This window comes from Dermacentor silvarum, chromosome 4, assembly GCF_013339745.2.
Source record: "Dermacentor silvarum isolate Dsil-2018 chromosome 4, BIME_Dsil_1.4, whole genome shotgun sequence".
Taxonomy (NCBI): domain Eukaryota; kingdom Metazoa; phylum Arthropoda; class Arachnida; order Ixodida; family Ixodidae; genus Dermacentor; species Dermacentor silvarum.
The window spans coordinates 138,977,256-138,988,866 of record NC_051157.2 but is presented as its reverse complement, the minus strand read 5'-3'; the positions used below and the strand labels follow the sequence as shown (position 1 = coordinate 138,988,866).

General features: G+C 47.9%; 3 non-coding genes across 3 annotated transcripts; 2 read left to right on the top strand and 1 right to left on the bottom strand.

Annotated features, from left to right (window-relative positions):
- Positions 1–1,032: 1,032 nt before the first annotated feature.
- Positions 1,033–1,103, top strand: Trnag-gcc (transfer RNA glycine (anticodon GCC)). Its single transcript has one exon. It is a non-coding gene; the product is annotated as a tRNA-Gly (tRNA).
- A 1,188-nt stretch (positions 1,104–2,291) lies between these two features.
- Positions 2,292–2,362, bottom strand: Trnag-gcc (transfer RNA glycine (anticodon GCC)). The gene has a single exon. It is a non-coding gene; the product is annotated as a tRNA-Gly (tRNA).
- A 4,729-nt stretch (positions 2,363–7,091) lies between these two features.
- Positions 7,092–7,162, top strand: Trnag-gcc (transfer RNA glycine (anticodon GCC)). The gene has a single exon. It is a non-coding gene; the product is annotated as a tRNA-Gly (tRNA).
- The last annotated feature ends 4,449 nt before the right edge of the window (positions 7,163–11,611 follow it).

The following is an 11,611-nucleotide window of genomic DNA, read 5'->3' as shown; positions in this document are numbered from 1 at the left end:
GACATTTTCACGGAGAACGAATCTCAGATTCCTACGAAAGGATGGAAAAACTTGGGAAACACACGTTCGGAGCGGCAGGGCGACCACCACTTGGACTGCTCATGGCGAGCGGGAGAAACTAAAGGCGCGCGAAAGCAAGTTTCGCGCCGTTTTCGTGACGTCAGGGTCACCTGACGGGGTAGTCTCGAGCGCCGCAGCCATTCAGCGTGGCGGATGCGCTGCCTCCGCGAAAAAGGGGGAGAAAAAGAGGAGGTTGACCGCGCCGGCGAGGGTGTTGCGGCGTAGATCAAAGCGTGTCGCTACTTTCTAACATCAAGGGGCTTTAACCTGCCTAGGATGCGAGCGCCATCTGGATATCATTTTCGCAAGTAAAGTACCCGAACGTGCGGCTGTAGGTCTGGTAGAATAGATGGAAAAGGGGTTTGTGTTTGAGTTTCCTCGTAGCAGAATTAGGCTTTCTCGTGCATTCAAATTACAATCCGACGCCGATTTGTAAACAATCCGACAGCGAATCCGACTCCAAATGGTAAAGTCACTTACCATTTTTTCTGACGGATTTCACTGTGACAAATTCAATTTTTGTTAACCAAAACCTTGCACCACGTGGAGGGCCTGCGCAGTCGCGGTGGTTGGGGATGATTTTCTCCGCTACCCGCCGACACCGCACGCCGACGCCGGTTGCCGACGCCGGATTTTCTGCGACACGAGGCCATTAACGTAAAAAACGTTTCGCTTTAAAAGGCAGCCAGTTTGCGTGTCAGGCTAATGGAAACGTCGCGGACACTCGTAGTAGGCAGAAATATATAATAGAAATTGTCTTGAATGTGCAGTCGAGCGATACGATATACAGGAGCTCTTATTCTTTTTTAATAATTTATCAAGCTGCGTTTCACGCGACCAAGAAAGTCTTTGTTTCCCCAATGTCACTCCGGCAGACGGCGAGCGTTCGCCATCCCATGGCCTTACATTGAGCCGGTCAATGGGCAGCAATCTACCCAATTCCAAGACAGCACTTGTGAGGATTCATCGCCGGCGTCGGTGGTTCAGTGGTAGAATACTCGCCTGCCACGCGGGTGGCCCGGGTTCGATTCCCGGCCGACGCATGTGTTTTTTTCTTTATTTTTTATATATCTCTTCTTTTTTTTTCAAAATAAAACTACTGAGACGGACTGTTTGTTCTCGTCACCTTTCCTTAGGGGCACAATAATAATGAAGAAAAAGATATAAATGTATGCGACAATTAGGATATATATCGGGTGTTTCAGCGAACACTTTCAAAAATGTTTAAAGGTTGCCTATGGCATCTAGCACATTAATTCTATTTCACCAAGCTGGTCTACTCGCAGACGCGGACATTACTTGCACATAAAATGGAAATACATAATCAACCAATTCAGAAACATTCACTAATTAAGTCTTTAAGTAATTACCCTATACCCCATATCGCAGTTTACAAATTGTAGCCGTGGAGTTCAGTGGCTATGGTGTTGGGCTGCTGAGCACAAGGTCGCGGGATCGAATCCCTGCCACGGCGGCCGCATTTCGTTGGGGACGAAATGCGAAAACACCCGTGTACTTAGATTTAGGTGCACGTTAAAGAGCCCCAGGTGGTCCAAATTTCTGTAGTCCCCCACTACGGCGTGCCTCATAATCAGATCGTGGTTTTGGTACGTAAAACCTTTTGACTTCGCAAGGCGGATCCACTCGGAACGAATTCTCAGGATGGCGCCGGTTTCGAGATATTAATTCCCGAATTTTGCACAGAAATGCATTGGCGTTTCAGTTGCTTTCGTGCTTCAATGCATGAAAGGGCGTTTCGCTAAGAAGGTAGCTTAAACGCCTAATGCATTTCTCTGCAAAGTTCAGGAATTAATACCTCGAAAGTGGCGTCATCCTGAGAATTCTTTCCAACTGGATCCGCCTTGCGAACTCCACGGCTAGAATTTGTAAATTGCGATATGGGCCATAAGGTAATTACTTAAACACTTAATTAGTGAATGTTTGTGAATTAGTCGACTATGCATTTCAATTTTTTGCGCGAGTAATGTCCGCCTCTTCGAGTAGATCAGCTCGTGAAATAGAATTGTGCTAGCTGCCACAGGCAACCTTCAAAAACGTTTTGAAAGTGTTCGTAGCTGAAACATCCGGTATATATCTTAAGTCTCGCATACATTTGCATCTAAGTTTTTCTACGTTATTATTTCCCCCCTAAAGAAAGGAGACCAGAAGAAACAGCCCATTTCAGTACCCTTATTGTGAAGAAAAAAAAAAGAAAAGGAGGAAAAAGTACATGCGTCGGCCGGGAATCGAACCCGGGCCACCCGCGTGGCAGGCGAGTATTCTACCACTGAACCACCGACGCCGACGAGTAACAGCCGCAGATGCTTTCCTGGGATAGCCTGGATTGCTGCCCATTGACCGGCACAATCCATGAGCCGGCGAACGCTTGTTCGCTAACACATGCCTCGCAGTCAGCCGGAGTGACATTGGGGACACAAAGACTCTCTTGGTGCCCGCGAAACGCAGTTTGATAAATTATTCAAAAAGAATAAGAGCTCCAGCATGTCGTATCGCTCAAATGCGCATTCAAGAAGTTTTCTATTATGTATTCCTGCCCACTACGACCGTCTGCGACGTTTCCGTTAGAGAGTTTTAGAATAGGGGCCCCAAATGTCTGGGGCCCCAAGGAGCTTTGCGAGTGTTAGCGTAGCGGCATGCAGGAGCGATGAGTTTTAGAATCGGGCTTTGCGCTTGCGAATAGCGCCTTGCGCTTGCAGTGCCACTACGGTGTCAAAGAACAGCTATTATAAATATTAAAATAAACTATACCATTTATGATAATAAGAGTAATTTTAGCTCTCCTCGTTTTGCGTTTAATTACAATTGAGAGCAGCAAGCGATTTGTTGCGCCTAATTTTGAGTAACCAACTTTACGTGCCTTCACCAGCCAAGCTAATCTACGTTAAATTAGGCCTCCGAGCCATGAAATCGACAATCGAATTCGGAATTAACATATGCTAACATATGGGGAAGAAACTTGGAGGTTAACAAAGAAGCTCGAGAACAAGTTAAGGACCGCGCAAAGAGCGATGGAACGAAAAATCTTAGGACTAACGTTAAGAGACAGGAAGAGAGCGGTGTGGATCAGAGAACAAACGGGGATAGCCGATATTCTAGTTGACATTAAGCGGGGGAAAAATGGAGCTGGGCAGGCCATGTAATGCCTAGGATGGTAACGGTGGACCATTACAGTTACAGAATGGATAGCAAGAGAAGGGAAGCGCAGTCGAGGACGGCAGAAAACCAGGTGGGATGATGAACTTAGGAAATTTGCAGATGCAAGTTGGAATACGCTTGCACAAGACGGGTAATTTGAGATCGCAGGTAGAGGCCTTCGTCCTGCAGTGGACATAAAATATAGCCTGATGATGATGATGATGATGATGATGATGATGATGATGATGATGATGATGATGATGATGATGATGAATCAAACTTCATTACAAACGTTAGTTGAGAGCAAGCGATAACCGCAGTCACCTCTTCTAGCTTATACGAACTTCACGCGTTAGCACGAATCGAGCCCAGTTTGGTGCTCGGTTAGAGCCGTCGCTTCAATGGGTACTGCCGTGTTTGTTGACGCAAAGCTTTTGGGACTCCCGCTAAATCAGTAAAATATCGTGCCCAACGCAAAACTCAAACGCAGTTCGTGTCCCACGCATGCGCAGTGGCGTCGACACTTTCTTTGGGGCCCCAAAACGTTTGGGGCCCCTATTCTAAAACTATTAGCCTAGACACGCAATGTTTATGTTGGTGAATAGTTGTGGTCGGTGAATAGTTCATGTCGGCATTCTAGGTAGCTGCTAAGGTATCTTAGTGCCATCACGACTGGCAGTGGTTCTTTGTCTGTGGTGTAATAATTTTCCTCAGATTTGCTGAACATGTATGAGTAATACCCTATTACACTGAGCTAACGGTCAGGTGTTTTATCTGCCAGTATCCTTTGCACAGATAAATTCTTGAAAACCATCGGCAGCCTTCCGTTTAGTTAATAATGCCATCAATTCGCAACCTTGGAAGGGGAAACGATCCGTTTAATAAGCCGATAGTTAGTACAAAGTCTAAACGTGCCTTCTTCCTTCTGGGCTGTTTTAATGGGAGAGGCGAATGCCGACGTTGGTAATCTCATTATTCCAGCGCTCATCATTTGCTGGAGATCATTTCCAGACATATTTTGTTTCCTGAGAAAGGCTATTAGGCTTCCTCCGAACGATTGGGGTGTATTTTTGCTTAAAAGGCACCTCGATCACCAATGTTGCAGATGGGTAGGCTCCGATGCAAATAAGATCCGGATAGGCGGTCGGAACACCTTCTGAAGTTTCGACGACCCGAAGAGGCCTGTCGTGCGCATCAAGGGCTACTGTGCGCGTGGAATCGACCATGAGCTCGTCCCTCCAAGAGATGGTAACTTTCAGGCGATTCAGGTGCGGTCTTGACACTTTGAAAGCGAATTCAACCTCTTTGATGTCTGCATCATCGATGTCAAGTTTCACGCCCTTAAACTACATTGTAATGGTTTATGGTATCCTCCTGCAATCTAGTCTTGCAACCATATTGCTGTGCAATTCGATGACTTCTGGGAACCTTTTTCCTTCTGGTAGCAAACGTGACTTTGTGAGGCTGTATGCTCCCGTGACATCTAAAACGTCCACATCATTTCCATTGACCATCTTTGCGTGTAGAACGTTAGATTTCACAAGATATACAACTGCATATGGATATTGCGAGATGGAGCATTGGGCCCTTGAGATAGTCCACACTGCCGTATCGTAAGAACTAGAAGCACCTCGTCCAGATCGTACATCAATTGGGCTTGTGCAACGGTGCTATGACGCCTTTGAAATGAAGATTTCACGCTGACCCTCATATACAGGCTGGTATATGGCGATGCATATGAAACTGTGAACACTTCCTTTAGCACTGCTCACCTGTTTGGCTTGGAGCTGTCTCTGACAATGCGTGCTCATTACCACCATTAACACAGGCACATGTGACGTCACCGCAAGTTTTGGGTCAGCCAACTGAAGCAACCATCGTTTATCAAGAAAATAACCGAGAAGGCTGCTTCAACGGTGATTATATGAGAGCGCTGTATCCCAATGTTCAACAGGGTTTAAGTTGAACGTCGACACAAAACTTCGGCTCCAGTTGTTTCAACTCTCGGTGACTCGGCCTAAAATGTGGAGACCATACCATTTCTTAGCGTTCCCGGAAAGAAACAGGCGCGAGTTATGAACCTTTCTTGTGTCACTGTTCCACTGATTACGTTCGCAAGCGTACTCATAAAACCGTCACGTTCTTGAAGCTGTTGACGTTGATTGTTTGGCATTAGCTTATAGAGGGCAACTATAAAGCTGCGACTGTTGTACTTGTTGCTTGTTCTGTACATCAAGGAGATGAGTGAGTGTCGGTGTCAAAGTTACTCGGCCCTTATTTGCCCTGTCGCTTCGATGACTGGCACGAAAGTATTTAAAGCACAGCTACGAGCTTAAGTCAATGCTCAGAGTACCTTGCTCGAGCACTATTGCTTCTCGTATCTTTACTTTCGAAGCGACCCTGCCGAGCAGCTCGGCCCTACTGTAGTCAGCATCCAACTTGACGAGATCTCCATCGTCGCGTTGGTAGGCACGTAGCCGCGTTCATCTTCGTCTCATCAGGTGGTCACATCTGGTGTCATCTGGCGGTCACCACACAGCCTCATTGAGCAAGCGCTTGTCCCCGTTTCTCTGTGTCCCTCGACCTGCTTCAAGCTGCACCACAAAGCCTCATGGCAAACCATCACCCTTCTAAGTCTCTTTAATCCACGTCTCGATCAGGTTGAAGCGGCTGCTTCAAAAAATGTCACAGTTTCGCCCTAAGGGCGAAGCAATGAATGCGACAGCAACACAGCAATGTCATACGAAGTAAGGTGAGCGGCTTTGGTAGCAATATTAATTGTAGTAAACATGAGCTGATTAAGTAAGCAGGTGTGCTGCGGCGTAAGTAGACCGACATGAAGAGAGACTCGATGACCACGAGAATGAGCGTGTGAAACGGTGGTGTTGATGAGAAGCGCTTCCCGTGGGCAGCGCGTGCGAAGGGACACACCTGTAGCGCTGCACTGCCGATCCGGGCAGCATTACATGTGTAGCGTGCGTTGGAAAATGTGGCCCGACTATTACTAACTGAATGAACAAGCGTGGTATGAGCGCGCACAAACAAACATGAATAGATCACACTGAATGACTGCAGACAACGACTGTCAAAACGCTGGCAGCAAGCGCATACGCTGCAGCGGGCGAAGGTACGTGCGGTCTATCGCTTCAACAGAAAGTGAGCGGCGAATGCACAGTGCATAAAGGTCAGAGCCGTGTGGAGATAAGAGACGGTGCGGGCGAGCGACGAGCGCGGTTGTTGGCAGAGTAGAAGTGCCCTCCCCCCCCCCCCCCCGCTCCCTCCGGCGCTGGCTTCCCGCTTCCTTGCTTGCGCGTGGGAGATTGAGTGCGTTCGCTCTCCGTGATAGCGCGCGTCCCCGCACGCTTCCGCTCGGGCATACGGCGCCCGGCGAAGATTTTATCTATACGGAACCTCATGGCGACGGCGACGCCGACGGCAGAAATCCGGTTGAAGTGTCCATATAATTGATATCGCAATAATACCTGAGAGAAACACAATTATGGGTTTCGTTTCTTTCTATTCTACTTCTCACCCGGTCCCCAATTGGTATCCCGCAGTGCGGCGATTCCAGCTGCCTTCTCCTGTACACTTCAGAGGCGCTAGTCAAAAGTAGGAATACATAATAGAAATTGTCTTGAAATGTGCGGACAAGCGAAACGATATACGCGAGCTCTATTCTTCTTGAACAATTCCTCAAGCTGCGTTCCGCGAAACCAAGGAAGCCTTTGTTTCTCCAGTGTCGCTCCCGGCCGTCTGCGAGGCATGTGTTATAGGCTAGCGAATATATATGCGCTCGCCGGCTCAGTGACCTATATTGAGCCGATGGGCAGCGCCCCCACGCTACTGCAGGAAGCTTCTGCGACGGTTGCGTATCGGCGTCGGTGGTTCAGTGGTAGAATACTCGCCTGCCACGCGGGTGGCCCGGGTTCGATTCCCGGCCGACGCATGTATTTTTTCTAATTCATTTTTTTTTCTCTTGGCAGGGGGGTTGCCTAACAGAGGTTGCTGATACGGGCTGTACCGCCTCGTCTTTTATTTTTCCCCAAAGGGAATCTAAAGAAAAATAAATGAATAAATAAACAAAAAAAGGCTTCGCTGTGAGTGTATTTGACGATTAAAGATTCCCCGGAAGGTAAAAAGACAAGCTTGGTCTGGGTGCTATGAGTGAATAAAATAGCCAGGTAGCCATGTGACATCTTGACTCGACCGACCCTCTCGACAAGCAGGAGGTGATCTTGAGGTAGGGAGCTGCTAATCTAAGTTTACGCTGTTTTATGCACACCAATTCTAGCATTGTACGAGGGGCGTTCAAAAAGTTCGTGAAGATCTTTTTCTTTCATTTTTACCTGTCGATTTGTCAGCAACAATTCCAGTGGAAAACCAGACATTCAGTCAAATATAACTAGCAAAGAATCTGTATGGCTTGTATTTTAACAATAGCCGAGATCTGGGCCACCTTAACGTACAGCGAATCCATTGTCATTTCATTCCAATCTCCTGACGTCAAATTTACGCAACCGCCGACGCAAGCATAGGCGGGGACACTCGCTGTTTTTTGAACAACCCAATCAAAACGCTTTGCTTGTTTATAGGAGGTCCCGTTTGTTTAGTTTTTTAAGCGAATAGGACTGCCTACCTTGACAGGCTTTCCCTATCTAACCGGCTGAAGAGAGGTAAGTAGCGCGCACAGGCAGAGAGGGTTTCGGTGCATGGGGCCAAGCCAGCGGAGTGAAAGCAGATCACCAGGAGAGGTAGGTTGCGCCGGCCATTCCGAATGGTGTGAGTGGTGGTGACGTCACGCCGTCGTCACACAGGTGAGGCAGAAGTGAGGAGAGGGATGCCGGAGACTGCGATTGGTCCGCTTCCTCCTGTTTAGCTTGCAGTTGCTCCTCGTCGATCGCGGAGGCTTGCAACGGGGCTCTCCGAGCGGAAAAAGGCTCGACAACGTTACACTGCCCCACTAGACCACACGAGACAGTTTATAGCAACCATCTTCGATCACTGCGCTGACAACTACTTCGAGAAACACATCGTTAATTACTCTTCTGGACGCGGTGCTTGCGGTCGGCTGTGGTTCCAGTCGGACAATCAGTACCAACAACCTGGAAATAAAGAAACTAAAGATGCGATGCGATAAAGATGCGAAATAGGAAGGTGCGCTCCGTTGCGCTTTGATCGGAGGTACAGATAAGCGCTTCTACCGCGCGTCCTAATCACGAATGACGTACATGCGTAAATAGTTACCGCTAATCCATCGATCCACGAAAAAATTTGCCTTTAGTCGTACAAGACATTACACAACGAATTAAAGCATGTGTCATTTAAAAAAATCATTAAAGCCGTTAGCAGGACAGACTCCTGCTACGGCCTCAGTGGCATTTCAGTGATGCATGGACCATCCAGCGGGGTCACAAAACTATTCGCTTACTTCGACAATCATCTTCGATGGTTTAGCATAACCTTTTTTTTTTGACAGGCCATGTTCATTTTGTACAGGAACACTTGATGGATTAACAATTGCATGCTACTGAAAGGAATTTTTTTTTTTACGGCCTTTCAGGGCGAAAAGCTGCGCCCCTCCTCCCGAATACATTTCCAAATAAGGTAAGTATATAGTCCGATTTTTAAAGCCGTTAGCGACATATGCGTCTATATATTCCGCATCCAATATACGTCACTCAGCACCCGCAATGATGGCGGCCCCTGCGGAAACAATCGGTTCTACGAGCTGCGCTTTCCTTTACTTTGGTCTATAGCGCTGCGAGATAACTTGAGGTCTCGGATACCGAGGTAGACTTTCGATCGACGAGTATTGTATTTGCTGACATCAAGCAGGAAACCCGTCATAAAAAAATAGAACAAGTTAGGCAAACACCATTTTACGTAACTGTAGTCGGGTAAAAAATACGAGGCAGCGGCATTTGCCCCTCAAAGGCACGAGCCTCCACCCATGGGCGCACACTCTAGACTGACGTCATGAGCCGGTCGGCCGGTGGCCCCGCTGACGGAGAACATGGCAGCCCACGCTTCGAGCTGGGCTGAGTCGCGTCAGCGGGACTATTTCTTATTCGTGGAGGCAATCCGGTGCCGCGGTTCGGTGATCTGGGCGGGGCCTCTCCTGCCTTCTTAAGCATACGCTAAATAAGTGCGTGGTGTTTACTCGAATATACTCGAATTGTGCCTTGGCCACCGCGCCGCTAGTTTGCTTTCCAACTCTGTGCACCCAGCTACATTCCATTATAACTGGTTCGATTCGTTTTTGCGACATGCATTTGCACTTATGCAAATGACATTGCTCAAAAGAATACCCTGGCTAAATTTCAGAAACCTGTTGGAAGGAACGCAACCTTGGTCCGATTCATTATTCACTTCACACGTTTCGCCGGGGTTTGAGAATTACTACGGGCGGCGGGTGCCTGCTGTGTATACCAAGCCTGGACCCTACCTCGAACACTGCGTACTGCGAGCACTAACAAGCGCCAGTCATCGGACGCATGACGACCGTATCACACGCATCAGCGAACTATAAAAACAAAGGTGCGCCCCAACTCTCAAACGGAACTCAGATTTGTTTTTATCCCAAGACCGCTCCCAAAATCCGGGTAAGCCTGGGTTCTTAACTCAAAAGCCAGGACCAGCCCGGGCTTTTGGGCTGGCCCGGGCCCGTGTAGTGCTCTACGCTGAGAATTGCTCACTCGCTAGTCACGCCCATTCGTGGCGAAACTCGCTAAAACGTCGCGGGATGCGGCGCTTGAAGAAACCCTGCGACACAGGTTCAATTGTGCACAGCACCGAATAAATTTTACCGGATTCATAACAGCGTGGCACATACCCATTCATATGAGGCAGACCAAGGATAGGCACATATGCAGTTGCACATACCCAATGGGCCAAGTTGTCTATTGGGTCCGAGACCCATAGCGCATACTGAGTGGCGCATACATAGAGGCGCAAGCAGGCGTGCAAAAGGCTACGTAGATCACACCGCAACAGTGGGAGTTCTCAAACAATGCTAATCACATTAAGATCGGACCATCAGTGAGCACGCGTTACCGCTGGTAGCCTTTAGCCAGAGGCTCAGGTGCGTCATCATTCGTAACACTAATGTGTGGAGTCTGCACCCTTTATGTGAAGTGGCCAGCCTGAGGCCCCAGCTTTCCCAGTGAGCGCCACGTGACACCAAACCAAAATTCCGTGAGAGCGACAATTCTTATATTCGACAGTTTTGCACACTATAGTGAACTAGAAATTAGTATATTCTAGTTCACTGTATTGCAAACTAACAAGCACCATAACCAGGCCTATCACGCGCCCGACAAAAGCGAGAGCCTGACCTGAGCTAGCGCCTGGAATGCTCTGGTCTGTGCTATGTGACGTCGCGAATAAACTCGAACCCATGGCCTTGTGCGGTGTACTATAGCACATGAATATCAACCAATTGAAACAACGCTGATATTCATCCAATGCATTTCTTCGACACACAGAGCTCGCTACGAGAGTTCGCATAAACACGCGATACATGAGTGTCGCGTCTTTCGAAAGCGTTGTTGGCATGCTTCCCAGTGCAACCGAGCTGTCTTAACCGTGCGAGATAGGAAGATGCGCCCCGTTGCGCTTCGATCGGAGGTGCAGACAAGCGCTTTTACCGCGCGTCCTAATCGCGAATGACGTACATGCATAAATGGTTACGGCTAATTAACACAGGCTGAGATTTGCGCACTCACCGCTGAGTGCAAGACAACAAATAAAGAAGAGAAAAAAAAAGAAAAAGATCTCCCTCGACTGAATTGATGGTATACGTCATGGGCTCAAGCATCGAGCGAAAATAGCCATTCGCTGTCGGATATTTATTTTAGCGCTCTTCACAGGCAGCATCGATTTTTTTTCTTATATATATATATATATATATATATATATATATATATATATATATAAAGGTAGACGTCACAACATCTAAGTTCCTTGAAAGTGTATAGTGTGGCCCTGGAAGGTTGAAGTAACGACCATTCTCACGCGGCATGCGTCTTTGTGCACGTCATGCAAGTGTGCTGTGTGGCACTTTGCGAAGGAGTAATACGCGAAAACTGAGGCTTCAGAGCCTTGCACTGCTAAGCGGGAAGTCCCGGGTTCAAATCCCGGTTGTGTCACGGCCGCGTTTCGAAATGAAAGAATGCTCGTGCACGTTCACGAATACCAGGTGGTCAAAAATATTTTCGGAGTGCCCCACTATATACGGCGCGCCTCACAACCATATCGGGATTTTGGTACGTAAAACCTCACAGTTTCTTAATTGAATTCAATGCTTCAGAACCCGGGAAGCGACGCCTCCTCGCTTGGTAATTTTCCAAGACACCTTCAGCGAAGTTCTCAAAGCAACGCAAGTAACCTATTGTGA